Consider the following 15775-nt stretch of genomic DNA (forward strand, 5'->3'; position numbering starts at 1 on the left):
GCGATCCATGTTCCACCACCTTTTGCAACTGTTTTTGCTCTGCATGATTCTACCTGTTACTAGGGATCTGCTGATGAAAAGTTTTTGGTTTTAGGTGAGTTTTGAAGTCCTCCATTGGCCTGACAGTTTGCAGATTTTGTGACTTTGCCTTCGTAATGCTCGATCGCACACACACTCTCCCTCTCTCTCTCTCTCTCTCTCTCACACACACACACACACACACACACACACACACACACACACACACACACACACAAGGAGGTGAAGAAGAAGAAGATGGAGATGGAGATGGAGATGGAGCAAGAGCACTCTTCTATTGCACAAATGAGAGAATGAGTGAATTTTAGGTTTAGTTGGCTTTTATATGAGTTCACCCCATTCACACTTGGGCGCCCATGCTTAGCCAACTAATCCCTTGAATGTCCCAGTTAGAGTGCGCCTCTCATCGACGATCACTCTTACCCTTTTCCTATTGGTCTGACAAGCCCGATACCTGACTCTACCAAATACATAATACACGTCCGTCGTAGGTGATGGGGTGTCCGTGAGCCGTGAGGGTTAACATGCCCCCCTTCCTGATGTAGATTCCGTCCTCGAAAGCTATTGAGTTGAAGCTTGTTCGTCGAGGTGGAAGAGCATTTGAGATGAATGCCTTAGCCTTCTTCAGTCACTGCAAAATCAAACAACATTGGCACAGTAATTGCATTCTCATAAGTGATTAAAAAGCATATGCAGTTTTAGGTAGACAATTTGATTGGTAAAAGAATTTGAAACAATTTGTCAGCAATGAACATTAAATTGCAATGTAATCAAATGCATAAACAGATGTAAAGGTAAAAAATTAAACAAGTCAGGGGTCGCTAATTTGACGGTCGAAAGGCACTAGAGATCGAATATTAATACCATGGGTAAGCTTCTTAATTTTCTGTGGTCAATTAAGTTGTTTAATCGCGAGAGCCAAGTATTCATGTTCGAGGCCTGACTAGAGGCTATATCTAGAAGACCTTGTAGTTAAGCTACCATAAAAGGAATTTCTCATGAAATCATCGCCTGACTGATTACTTTTTCTTTGACCCCCCAAAGTCTTTTCACAGTGATTCAATTTTGATGTGTGTGCTTATTTTGTATGCCTTGGGTTTTTTGCTTTTCAAGGAAAAGCGCCCACACTGGGAACCTCTAGGGCTCTAGTACCATAGGCAATACATGTGAGTGAAGTACCAAATCAAGCTGAGATTTCTCTTCCAGCTTAAGATTTTACAGTGTGGCACTTTGATTTTTTGTTTGTTCATTTTTAGCATTTTAATTTTGTAACTTTGGGGGGGTCATATAACACTGATACACCTTCCCAGGCTCATCACACTAGTAAACTCCATTTATAATACTTAAGCGAAAGGTCAATAGGGTCAAGCCCACTAGAAAGCCTAGTACATTTCACACAGTGCTGCCTAAATCGGATTAAGAACCTAAGTAACCATTGATTATTAGGAAGGCATTCCCCATGGTATTAAGAGGAGATCTCTAACACCTAACTTGGTCAATTTAGCTTAGTCGGACTGCTTGAGTTTTAAACCTAGACAAGTGATTATGACAAAAAATTACATTGAATTAAATGTTTGTTACTAAGCAAAGGTGCTGGATATTAGGCTACCAATCACAATTAAAGCTGACAATCATAGATGTAAAAAAGATAAGGGGCAATGCTAATGGACAAGAAACACCTGTTTGGTCGATGGTCGCGCTTGATTTGAAGAGTGAGTCGAGATAAAGATTCCATGAAGGTCCAAATCCTACCAATAGCAACAAACTCCTGTACACACTAGAAAACAAAAGGAATACCTCCAGGAGGCACATTAGTGGAAAAAGGTACCAACACTTATTGAACACAACAAAAAACATAAGGAATTCTAACCTAATTATTTGCACTCCCCCTAGAGAGTCAAGGGAATAGGATATTGTAGAGGTTGGGGGGAAACCCTAAGGCTAAACCCCTATCCTCGTCGTCGAGATAAACAAAGTTATCATCCATGAGACCATATGTGCCATCCGTGTAGTCGTGTAAATTTTCTTCTTCATCATAGGTGCACATGTTTACTAAGAAGGTCACTAGACGTCTATAGTCATCTTGGTCAAAAGGGTAGGCTTGTGCAATGGGAGAAACGCTCTCTACTAAGTTTGGATTCTGCAGACGTGGTCAAGAGACGTATCAGCCATTCTAACTCCTCAAAATTCCTCTCACATGCTAGCGTACCTATCAAATCCCATTCACATGCAAGCATTGGAAAGACCATGTGAAATATTTGTGAAAAGTAACGAGGGTACCTCTCACCCAAGGCAGGAGTGGATGACTCTAGCGTACTAGCCATATCTGTACACGTAAATAGATGATGGTTAGAGTGCAAATATTACAAGGGTCGTGTTCTTGTGCATAATTTGTTTTTATGATTTGTGTTATGGCTCTTGCTCTTTTACTTTTTTATCTTGTTTTTGTGAGTATAAGGCTTTATATATACATTCCCTAAGATTGGAGATTAAGAGGTCAGGGAGAAAGGTTGAGAGGGAAGCAAGTGAATAATGGATGTCCACAAACACTCCCCCCTTCCTTGGGTAGAGCATATCGTTTGAAATGATGTCGTCACCCTTTGAAACCAATTGTTCCAGTTGGTAATAGGTGAGGATTTTTGCCAGTAGTTTTCTATTACCCTAGGTGCCTCGTCAAGTTGCAAGGGTGGTAAGGTACTCTCCCAGGATCGAACTTGAAGTGGTTCATTTGGTGATTCTTGAACACTGGGAGGTGTGGATTCTTTTGTAGCTTCATGGAGGTCCATTACTATAGATGGAGGCTGTGTAGAAGCTTTTACCTCTATGGATGTATTACATGAGGAGCTAGAAGCTTCATGGAACTCCCCCCTTCCTGAGCTAGGTGTAATAAATTGGTTTTGCCTTGGAGCCCAAACTAGCTCTGGACTAGGTGTGTAGCATTCTGTGATCTTTCCCTTCCCACGGTCTGCCATTGGCTTTAGCGTTACACTGTTCAACTCATATGGGTTTGTTGTCGATAGCGAAGGACACATTTTACGTTTAGGTACCCAAATTTGCTCATTTCCATCATAGTAGCCTTGGGCTTCTAATAGTTGTTTTGGAATCCATCGTGATTTGGTCTTGAATCTCCTAGGGCGCGCTCTTGGTTTTCCCAGGAAATTTTTTCTTGGAATGGATGGGAGGGTTGAGGTAGTTGGAAGTAAGGCCTTGGGGACCCATTGATATGTACTCTTAGGTCGTGCAGGTTGAGTACTTGCAATATTACTGCTTGCTGCAACTACAAGTGTTGAAGTGCTAGGTTCATGGGTAACAGGCAAAGACGAGTTAACCACCTTGGCTTGTGAATGTTGGCTATCCTTCAACTTTGCTAGAGTTTGCAACGTAGGTGACTTTTCTTGAATCATAGGGGTAAGAGTTGGTGGTCGCGTCGTGACACTAACAGTATCCCAATCAATAGTGCATTTGGTTGCCAACATCCACGTGCGTCCCAGGTTTACGTTGCCTTCCATAGCTCCCGCGGGCATGACTAGAAACGTCTGCACTATGCTTCCATTGTCATAGACAACAGGGGTCTGAAGGACTCCAAGAATAGCAGTTTTCTTTTTATTAATGCCCTTGACTTGCATCGTACTCGGGGATAGGGTCGGTTTCCTTAATTGACACCAAACTCCATAGGATAACAAATTGTGTTTAGCTCCCGTATCTAATAAGGCATTGTATAGTACTTTCCCATAGGGGCTATTTAGCTCAATTGGGTATCGTAGGGGTGGCTCAGATTCTAATGAGTCTTCATCTGTGTCCTCGAAAAATGCTTGCGTGATTCCCAGATTAGCCTCTCGTTGGCGTCTAAGACATTGTTGTCGTTCTCGAGCCTCAACTCTTGCTTGGATTTTTTAAAGCTCTGCTTGTTCCTTGTCAGCCTTCTTTTGATGGATGGCTTGCAACTCTTCTTGGCTTAGAGGATCATAATATCTTTTGAATTTACTCCCATTAAGGAATCCAATGGTTTCAACTCCATCTAGAGTCTCCACACGAATGGTACCTTGCGGGGTAATTTCACACACTCGATATGGCCCCTTACCAGCGTATTTCAATTTCTTCTTTTCATTACGTACCCCATACATAAGAACTTTATCACCAACCTTGATGTCTTTATCCTTTAAATGGATATCAAACCACTTCTTTCTCCTATCCTTCTCCACTAGAGCATTTCACACAGCTAATTGCCTTTCTTCATCTAGCCTTTCTAGGATATATAATCGCTCCACTAAGGGGTTACCATCCCAACCTTCTTGAGAAGCTACTCGAAGACTAGGAATGACAAACTCCCATGGCATAACTGCTTCTTGGCCATACACCATCTTAAACGGTGTGCAATTAATAACAACTTTATACGCAGTACGATAAGCCCATAAAGCTGATGTAAGCTTTAGGTCCCAATCAGTGCGATGAGCCTCGACTGTCTTTGTCAAAATGGAGATGAGAGTTTTGTTGGTACTCTCAGCTTGGCCATTTGCTTGGGGATAATAGGGTGTAGACTTGTGGTGAGATATCATGAAGTTTGATGTGAGTTCTTTTATTACTTCATTTATAAAATGAGTTCCATTGTCACTCACAAGTTCAAAGGGGCATCCAAAACGTGTGATAATGTTCTCAAAGAGGAACTTAGCTATTGTTTTTGCATCCGCCTTTCGTGTTGCTTTTGCTTCAGCCCATTTGGTTACATAGTCGGTAGCGACAATGATATATCGTGATTGCGTGTTACGTGCAGCCGGACTAATTGGTCCTACAAAGTCTAAGCCCCACTTTTCAAATGGTTGGGTTACCTTGATGGGATGTAGAGGCATCCTATCACTTCTTTGCGGCTTCTTGAAGCGTTGGCATTCATCACATCTCTTTGCAAAAAGTGATGCATCCTTAAACAGAGTGGGCCACCAATAGCCTGACTTTAAGATCTTTCGGGCAGTTAAGTTTCCTGAAAAGTGACCACCAGCTACACCCATGTGTGCCTCTTGTAGAATATATAAATACTCATCCTCGCGGGCACAACGTCTAAGAACATCATCTTTTCCTCTCTTATAGAGAGTTCCAGCCAGTAAGCAATAGGGTTCGCATTCCTTGATTAATTTTCGAGCTATATCTTTTCGCAGTTCTTTGGGTGGAAAACCATTAACTAAGAAGTTAACAATCTTTTCACTCCATTCAGGCATTGTCTCAACAATGAACAAAGGAGTATCAGGCAATTCATCATCAACCCCCGTAGGAGCTTCGCCATTAGGGATACGAGATAAATGATCCGCCATGACATGTTTCCTCCCAGGCCTCACAACAACGGTGAAGTCAAACTCAAGAAGAATTAACAACCATCGTGTAATTCGACCTGTGGAACACGGCTTGTTTACCAAATATAGCAATGCTTGATGATCAACATAAAACGCAAACTTGGTAGCAAGAAGGTAAATGCGAAATTTCTTTACTGCATAAATCATAGCTAGACCTTCGCGCTCTGTAGTAGTGTAGTTCATCTCGGCATCATTTAATTGGCGACTTGCAAAGCTAATAGGGTAGTCCAATTTATGTTCTCTGAGTTAGAACACACCCAATAGCAAAATTTGATGCATCAATATGCACATGAAAAGGTACATTCCAATCGGGTGTTCGCAGGATTGGAGCACTTGTTAGGGCCTTCTTTAATAACTCATAAGATTGATGACATTCTTCCGTCCAGTGAAACTCGATAAGAAGCTTGTACAATGGACGCGCTATCTCGGCAAAGTTTAAAATAAATCTTCGATAATAACCAACATGGCCCATAAATCTTTGAACTCCTTTATAGTTCGTAGGTGGTGGCAAATCGGCAATGGCTTTAATCTTACTCTCATCTGTGGATATCCCGTTCTTGGACACTATATGCCCTAGAATGACTCCATGCTTAACCCAAAATTGGCATTTGAAAGGGTTCAATGAGATGCGATAAAATCTGCACCTTTCAAATATTTTTCGTAGATATAACAAATGCTTCTCCCAAGAAGAATAAACACAAAGGTTGTCTAGGAAAGCTTCACAAAACTCCCTTAGAAATTCTTTAAACACAGTGTTTATTAATCGTTGGAATGTAACAGGGGCATTCGTTAAGCCAAAAGCCATAACACGAAAGGCAAACACTCCAAACTCTGTGATAAAAGCAGTTTTAGCTTGGTCCTCTAATGCAATTGTGATTTGATTGTAACCAGAGTACCCATCTAAAAAGCTATAAGCTTCCTTGCTCGCAACACTTTCAAGCACATGTTCTGAATATGGCAAGGGATAATGATCTCTCCTAGTGGCTGCATTAACTTTCTTGAGGTCCACGCACACTCTTAGTTTCCCATTCTTTTTTGGCACAATGACTATTGGAGAAACCCATTTTGAGTGCTCAATAGGGTATATGAATCCACATTGGATAAGTTTTTCAATCTCCTCTTGTACAATTTTGGCGTATTTAGGATTCATTGGATAGGGTCGTTGCTGGACGGGTTTCGCAGTGTTGATCATGGGAATTGTATGTTGCACCACAGAAGGTGGAACGCCCTTCATGTCATGATATGTCCAAGCAAAGATATCCTTGTATTCCTTGAGGAGCTCCTTAAGTACAGCCTCTTCAGTTTCGGTAAGGTCTTGAGCAATAAAGACTGGTTTAGACTCCTCACCTGGTTCTGCTAATTCTATCTCTTTAACTACCGCTGGACCATCATAGACTCCACTGCTTCCATTGATAGGTATTCGTTGGGCTTTAGCATACACAACCTTTCGCTCCCCTGTGGTATAAGATTTAAAATGTTCAGGAGCCGTATGTAAGTCAGTAGGCTCTTGTCCTGACGAAGACCTTTCTTTTAGTTCTGCCTCCTTTTGTTGTTGTGCTAACTCTCGGTTTTGACGTCTTCTTATAGTTCGACTCAATTTCGGCTCTGTAACCTCCAATTGAGGGAGGTCAATGGGTTGCGGGTTGCACCACATGACACTCTGGAGATGTTCACCCCAATCGTCTACTAGCTTTCGATGAGCATCACATGCCCCTAGATAGCTAAGCCATTCTGCATTAGATCTTTCCTTGTTTATCCTAGCTCTCACATTTGCTCGATATTGTCGTCTCTTATATGACCTTTGTTTCTTGTTAAGGTTTTGATTTTGGTAAATGTTTGAACTCGACTCGCTTGATAGGTCTTCGCTTGTATCTTCTTCACTCTCATATAAATTACCATAGATGGTCGTACTAGACCTTGAGTGTTCAGTTTCTATACTTGGCTCACTCGATGTTTCCTCAGGTTCTGAATCCATTTCTTCCTGAGATTCCGTTTCTGATGTGTATTGGCCTGAAGCCTTTGAGGAATCATCGGTTTCACTCTCAGGTAGGTGTGCCTCTTTCTTATCATCGGATGTTACATGCGCTACACCTAACATGTTTACTGGTGCAATGTGTGGTATCTCTTCCCCATCTGGTGTTACCCAGGTTGTTCCTCTAGCTCCCCATGTATCTATAGTTTCCGCTAGGTGTACCCAATCGACATTGTCTGACTCAGCCATTCCGGGTAGGATATCCATATAAGGAGAGTTCTCCCCAATATCCGTGTCTTCGTTACACGTGTAACAATACTGTAATGGAGCTGAGTGAATTGTTGTGTGTGATCGATTATCAATGATGAATTTATTTCCTAGAGGATGCGTTCGACCACTTAAAAGATCAACTCGAATGACAGAGTCTTGGAACTGTAAGTAGACGTGGTTTTTGGACCAGTCATGCACCATTTTTGCTTCCCTCATGAATGGATGCCCTAAGATCATCTCAAATGACATAGGATGCTTGGAAAAATCCATAACAATGAAAGTCTGCCTTACCTTGTGTCCCAAGACCTTGATTCCGAGATCCTTTAGCATTCCAATAGGCGTAACAATAGATCCATTAGCCATTTTTAATACTACGCTTGTGGCTTCAAGGTGAGGTCTCCCCATAGACTCCCAACAACTCTTTGTCACCATGCTGACTCCCGCACCACCGTCAAGGACTCCCTTTACAGTTAATCCTTTAGTAGTGATTGGCAGAGTAGCATTAGATTCATCACCTTCAAAGTATTGCCCCAACTTGTTAACGGGTACTTCAATTACAGATTCATGTCCCGCTAGGTCAGATGGTGGTGCTAAATGTTCCTCATCATTCATTACCGAGTCAGGTTTGTTCATTTGTGCAAACTGTGGTAATCCGGCCTGTAATTCTCCATTGAGGAAGGCTCGAAGAGCTGAGACTAGCTCGGGGTCTTTATATAGTTTGGACATGATGGTGGTTCTAACTTCTGAAGACATGAAATCCATCAATTTGGCAACATTTAATGGCATCTTGTGGGACGTAGGACCCTGACAAGAGAATGGTGAAGATGGAATCTCCACTTCCTCAAGGGGGTCGGGCATTCCCTCACCAAACATTCTCTCTAGTAGGAAAGGTGTGTGTCCACTTTCAGATGTCCTACCCTCACTCTCTTCCCGAATGATACTGGGTAGAGCTAACGGCCTGTAGTTCTTGTGAGGTTGAACTTGTGTGGGGAACACTGAGTCCGACATCTGGATATGTTTGGGTTCAGGTTCTAATGTTCGTTGAGTTTCTTCCACCAAACCCCTCAGTTGTTGGACTCGTTCAATTTCCACTGTTGGGTTTGGATAGGTTCCAATCTTTCTCTTGCAATCCTCATTTTTTGTCTCTCGTGGCTTATCTTGGGGGTTCGCAAGTGGGTAGTTTAACTTTGAATACTCTTTTGGTGTTCGTCGTAATTCCCTCTCGTGATCATCCTCACTGGCTTTTTCCTTTGTAGTAACAGTTTTGGTCTCCGTGGTCTCTATCGAATCTGAGTCATCCTCAGGGTCATTCATATACACGGGATCCTCTCCTGTCCCTATGGTAGTCTTTGAACTAGGTTTTGAGCTAGAAGCATTAAGGGATTTCTTTCTTCGTGTTTTCTTCTTTCTCGCTCGGCCAATGGATGTAGCATCTCTCTCTTCAAGGATGTAATTTTGCTTTTGGAGCATCGACCGTGTGAGTGCATTCATTGGTGCTATGTTTATAGGTGGTGGTGTCCCATCAACAATCTCTATTATGTTCAATGGTGTGATTTTCGGTGCGTTTGGATTGTTAGGACACTGTGCGATCAAATGATCTATGCCACAACGATTACAAGTGAGTATTGGCATTGCCAATGCACTCCCTTGACTTGTTTGCATTAGTGCAGCATTCTTTTGCATTCTAATGGGGCACTCAGCTACTCGATGTGGTCCACCACATTCGTAGCACTGAAAGGTGGTCTCTTGGTAAAACTATTAATGTTTTGGCCTCTTGCTGCTAGCGCAGTAGCTTGATATACCAGTTTGATTTGTCCCCAATGGTCTTCCATATAGTACATGGGACACTCCTCAAGCATGTCGACTCCATAGGTGATACTAGAGTCTATGTCCTCTTCGCAATCTACATAAGTACTAGATGACTCGCAACCTATTTGGTTCATAGGTGTAACTCTTGGATGAGGGGGTTGCGGTCCTAGCACTGGAGGTGGCAACGGTGTGGTTTGGACCACATTTTGGGTTCTAGGGACCATGTGTTGTAATGGCAACTGTTGCTCCATGGGTGGGGTAGGCATCAATGCAGGAACTCAAGGTGAGTCTGCCCAAGCTATAGGCGGTCTATTTTCCATGATGCGTTTAAGCATTAGGCAATCCTTCGCTTGATGGCCATACCTACCACACGCGTTACAAGTCCCGTTAAACTTTACTTTGAAAGTAGGGCATTCACTCGTAGTATGTGGGCCCAAGCAAATTGAGCACCATTGTTGCTCCCTTCTTGGATACATATGAGTGTTTTCTGGAGCACGATTACCCCTAAGGCTTTCTTGGATGGCCTTGGTGAGTTCTGCCAAAGTCATCTCAGATATCGTTTGCTCTTTCACGATTGGCTTTATCTTCATTGGCTCATGCCCTGATGCTTGCGAGCTACTAGACTTCGGCTCGGCAGACACTCTTTCTCCTGCAATCATTAAATTATCCTCCAATTGGATTGCATTCATGGTGACTGCTTCCCAAGTAGTGATACCTCTAATGACTAGGCCATTATAGATACTTTCATGTCGTAGTCCCCTAATGAATCTATCGAGCAATTAGTTGTTGTTGAATCGCTCGTTTGGATTGCATCGAGAGTTCAAATTCTTTAGGCGACTAATGAAGTCTCTCACGGATTCACCTTCTTCTCGTTGGGCTTTCTGGAGCTGAGAGGCTACATCCCAAAGTACTCCCTCTCGTATGTATTCTTTTAAGAACAGTCTCCTAAGAGTAGAGTAGATCGTTTTTTCTTCTACTCTTAAGGTTCTATACCAATCTCCAGCCTTTCCGCTTAGGGTCAAACTCAAAGCCTTACACTTATGTAGCTCATTGTGCTCTTCCAAGGAATCACACACATGTTCAAAGACTTCCATATGCTTTCTAGCATCTCCGTCTCCATTGAATTTCTGTGTGAGCTTAGCTACTTGAACTGCCTTGCTCCTAGGCTCTCTATCAGGTGCACTACGCATGTTTTCCGCAATAGAGCGACTGATAGTTTGAGCAAATGCTGCCAAATCTCCTATTTGAGCAGGTATAATGGGTGTATGTGCTCCTGGAACCACATGTGAGATGGGAGTTGGCCTTGGCCTTGGCATACGCGCGGCTCTTGGGTCCCAAATTTCGTATGGTGGCGTACCAGACGGTGGTCCAAAGTTTACAGGCGTGGCCCTAGGCATAGGGGGTGCCTGATATGGCATGTTATTATTAAATGGCATGGCTCCACCTGTATAAGAGCCTGGATAATTCCATTGTGGATTGTAAGCTCTTGGAATAATCGGAGGTGTAGGAGCTACATGAGGCCGAGGTACGACAGGTGCACATGATTGATACATACATGTAGGTATAGTTGGGGGCACTGTGCTACTAGGCATTGGCGCAGTTTTAACAAATGAACTCCATGGTGTACTTCTTGTCATGCTCACCACTGGGATATGCATGGTAGCCGTAGTGTCATTAAGAGAAAGATGAGCTAGATCTGGGAAGGTAAAGCTGCCACTTGTGGGCTCAGATTGTACTGAGGCTCCTGGCGAAACAACATATGGAGGATCAAGGGGGCTCACTGAGGGAGTCTCCATTTGTGATAGGGTTGGTTGGTTGGCCTTTCCCGTATCCAAGAATCTCATTAGGCCTGTTGAAGGCATGTTGATCCCTGTGTTCTGTCTTTCTAACTCGACAATCCTATGGAGAACATCACAGACTTTCTGTTGTTGCTCATCAATGCTAGTAGCACCCGATGTGGAGTGTAGAACATCTAACCAACCCACATGGTAGGTGTGTCCTGTGTACCAATCAGTTAAAGCTTCTGCTTGTAGGTCATACTCCCAATTTTTGTTTAGGAATATCCCATCTAGGCCTGGCGTGCTGGAGGTTTCCCTTGAAGTGGAAGCATTATTGCTCCCCATAGCTTGCCCCTCCGTGACTGCTACCTTGGGAGCACTCGGTTGCTCGGCTGGCATGATTGTTGTCATAGGAGCCTTTGCTTTCAGGGCTCGACTTTGTTCTAGCCCTCGTAGGTTCTCAATTTCCCTCTCCCTTGTTGCTTGCATATAGCGTTCGATCTCTTGCACTTTGGCAAGACTCCTACCATCGGGTAGTAAAACCTCAGAGGGAGATAGTCTTAAGGGATCAGGAGGTGCAGTGGATGGAACATTCACATGCACACTCTCAAGAAGCATAGGGTCCATTTTAGGCAGAAATGACGAATTTACTTCCCCACTCCCTTCATTTATTTCATTAACCGCATGTTCGGAGCGAGTAGCTCTACTAAGGGTCTCTTTTAAGCGGCTAAACACGCTGGACCCGGGCCGTGGGCCCATGGCATGCATGTCTTGACTTGAACTATCAGGGTTTGGTGTAGGATACCCCTCCATGACTTCGTAGTCAGAGGAAGAATCACTAGACGCGATATGAGGATCTTGGGTCGCGCTACCTTGAGTCCCGGTCGAAGGTCCAGAACCTAGGGTGGAGGAATAATGGGTGCCCGCGTAAATGGAGGCACTACCAATATGCTCGTGCTCTAACACTCGTCCAGAGCGTAGGTTCATATGACTTGGATCCCCTAGAAGTGTCAGTGAGGGCCCGTGAAGGCTGCTCACCTAGTAATTTTGGGTGTTTTACAACCCAAGTCTTTTCTTATTTTTTTGATTTTTTGGCCCTTTTTTTTCTGACCCAGCTATAGAATAGAACGTATGATAGCTCAAAACGAGCGTCTCGGTCAGAGGGACGTGCCGTGCATTACAGCCCTCCGTTTGGTCACTTTATGTCCTCGGAATCCCTAAAACCGTCAATTTCTAGTAGGGAACTAGGTCCGAATTAGAAAGTCTAAGGGTGCAAGTGGGAAGAGAAGGGAGGAGAGTGGAGAACTTGCCCCACATGCTCTCATTCCCTCTTGAGGGGGTAGGGTATATATATCAGAGTGAGTCTAATATATATCATAAGACTGAGGACTAAGGCCTGGGCTTGGGGAAATGATCCCGATCCCGATTTTTTTTTTTTTTTGATTTTTTTTTTTTTGGGCGACGACCGCGCGCGGATTTGGTGACCCTTTCTTGGCCACACACACTCTCACCTACCTAACCTCCCAGCTCACAGCTCACCGACAGCTCACTACCTTATCTACTTACTAACAGTGCTGCTAACCACTAACTAATCTACTAACTAATCTGTTAACTGCTTGTTGACAGTGAGCTAACTGTCCACCTACTTCCTCTATCGCTACCTGCTGTGCAAACACTGTGTGCAACCAAAACTTGACAGAAAACTGTGTGCAGATATGTGTGCAAACAGAAATTGCTAACTGCCTTCCTGCTTATTCATTCACTGCAACCAAGCTAACGACTACTAATTGTGCAAAGATTGTGTGCAAACAGAAAACACAACATTATGCAGAAATCATAGAACTTGCAGACAACACAGAAATTAACAACATACAGAAAAACAACTCATTCCTCTTCCTTTTCCTCCTCTTTCCTACTACAAACAACTCATAGGAGAAGCACAAAGTGCCTCTTGGGCTTAGTGCAGGGCGATTCCCCGGCAGCGGCGCCAAAAATGTGCGCTCCTTGCCGCACTGTCGAAGCAAAGGACTTGCCAATACACCGTGTGCGAGCCACAAATGGCTCCAAGCACACAACAAGACTAATCTAGCAAGCTCAAAAGAGGGCAATGGTGTGTCACTCACCGCTCTATGCTCCTGCCGTGGAGGATTCCTCGCCGCGATGAAGAAGAAGCTGCAGTCGTGCTGCGCTCAACCGCTTCGCCGCCGTCGTGCCTTCGTAATGCTCGATCGCACACACACTCTCCCTCTCTCTCTATCTCACATACACACACACACAAGGAGGTGAAGAAGAAGAAGATGGAGATGGAGATGGAGCAAGAGCACTCTTCTATTGCACAAATGAGAGAATGAGTGAATTTTAGGTTTAGTTGGCTTTTATATGAGTTCACCCCATTCACACTTGGGCGCCCATGCTTAGCCAACTAATCCCTTGAATGTCCCAGTTAGAGTGCGCCTCTCATCGGCGATCACTCTTACCCTTTTCCTATTGGTCCGACAAGCCCGGTACCTGACTCTACCAAATACATAATACACGTCCGTCGTAGGTGATGGGGTGTCCGTGAGCCGTGAGGGTTAACAGTGTTGTTTTGGCAATGTTGATGCAATATGGGGCATATTGAAATGTTCTTGTAGGGTTAATGGTCATACCTGTCGAATTCGGTGTAGTAAGAGCTGTCGAGGCGGTTGTCGTGGGTAGAAACAAAGCGCAAAACCCTATGCTTGTGTGGCTCTCTCTCTCTCTCTCTCAATGCAAATGAGCTTACATTGCGTCATTTGGTTATATGTTCCCAATCTACCCGGAATGCCCCATTCATACTTACCTCCATTGATTATATCTTGCTGTTCATATCACCTATAGTTTGAACCGTTCTCCATTTTGATATTTGGTCGACAATTGGCCTTCAATCTGCAGTTTTGATCTTTAGAAGTTGGCTCAAAATTTGTCGTGTGCCAAATCTTTCCATATTTGCCCTGTTCGAAGCCCTTGCTTTTAGGTTTTGGCGTTTGCTTTCAAAACTCACTTGGCTCAACTTACTAATTTTCAATGATTGTTTTAGCTTTTTAGTAAAGAAAAATTAGTTATAATTATTATTAGTTTGCCAAAATTTTATCAAAATTTGTGTAATCTCTCATACATACATATTCTTAACCCGGTATTTAGATGGTGTCAATATGGCTCATGATTATGCCGGCTAAGAGTTATAAGGCTCTAAAAAGCTGTTAAAGGAAAAGAAAAGAAAATAGAAATGATATAATATATACAAAATGATGATCCTGCTGCATTTTCCCCCCTTCCTAGAATGAGTCGTCCCGGACAAACATGTGTCAGAGTGCATGGGAACGAAGTATGTGTCTATGCATATCCGTATATTGTGGCTCTATGATGCGAATCGAGGATATGCATCTGGTAACAAAATGCTACGCAAGAGATGGGTTCTGAACAATAAGTTTAGTGGATTTTGATGGTGAGGTTATGGTGAAGCTGTGTGGTCCGAACAAAAGTACTGTAGAAGACACGCTCTTTGTTTGACAGGGCCTTTTGAAGTTGTGACTTTACCTTGTTTTGTGATTGCGGGCTCTGTTTTGGTCGCCATTGAAATTGCTTGGATGTGGTCTTCGTTGGCAAGGCATTCGGTGAGCTTTGCTGTTTTGGTTTCCATACTCACTTGACCTATTTTGCTTGTTGATATTGAGATTGGATTGGCCTAGGTTGCTTGACAAAAGCCTTGGTCAGTTGGTCGAGATCGGATTTATGTTGATGCATCATGGGTGGGATCGCATTGCCTTGTCATTTTAGTATCCATAATTCCTTTGTATTTGTTTGCATGATGGACTTTTTAACCCAGATTTTCCTGACCTTCATTGGCAAGCATCGTTGGATTGGAGCAGGTGGTGATTGGAGAGGTTCCCATACGTGGTCTGATTGTACAAAGGGTGTGGCGAAAGATTGGTCCTCTTGTCTAAGCTGCAAGGTATAAGCCTACCAGTTCGGTGTGGCTTGAGAAGTGTGCATCCATGGCACTCCCAAAATAACTGCTTCTTTAAGATCCTTATCCTTGACCACATGAAATTGGTGAGGATAAATTGTTCAATAGTTATTGGTAAATTCACATGTCCTAGGCTGTCCATTGTGCCTTTGTTTGCCACTTTGAACCCCATTGTGTTTGGCGTTAGAGGTTCCTTTGTTAATTTTCGGAAAGTGGAGTAATTAACAACATTTGCTCTTGCTCTGGTGTCTACTAATGCACGTTCGGTGGTGCCATCGGCAAGTTATAGCATAATGCATAAATCCATGCCACCTAGCCATGTAGCCTCCGTTTGTATGGATGCTATTGGAGGTGAGTTGATACAGTTGCTTTGTTGGGCCTTTCTCTACGGTTTGCTTGTCTCTTTCGCTTTAGTATTCTAACTTTGGATTCTTACTGTGCATGTTCCTCAATGTCGTGGGCTTGACTTCTGCGCTGAGTTGCCGCATGTATGGTTTGGAGTTCTTCTGGTGTCAATGGAAGAAGATATTTCTTTAATCTGTAGCCACTCATCCAATTAGCATCTCCTCTCCTGCCA

Source organism: Adiantum capillus-veneris, chromosome 17 (assembly GCF_014529385.1).
Source record: "Adiantum capillus-veneris isolate H3 chromosome 17, ASM1452938v2, whole genome shotgun sequence".
Lineage (NCBI taxonomy): Eukaryota > Viridiplantae > Streptophyta > Polypodiopsida > Polypodiales > Pteridaceae > Adiantum > Adiantum capillus-veneris.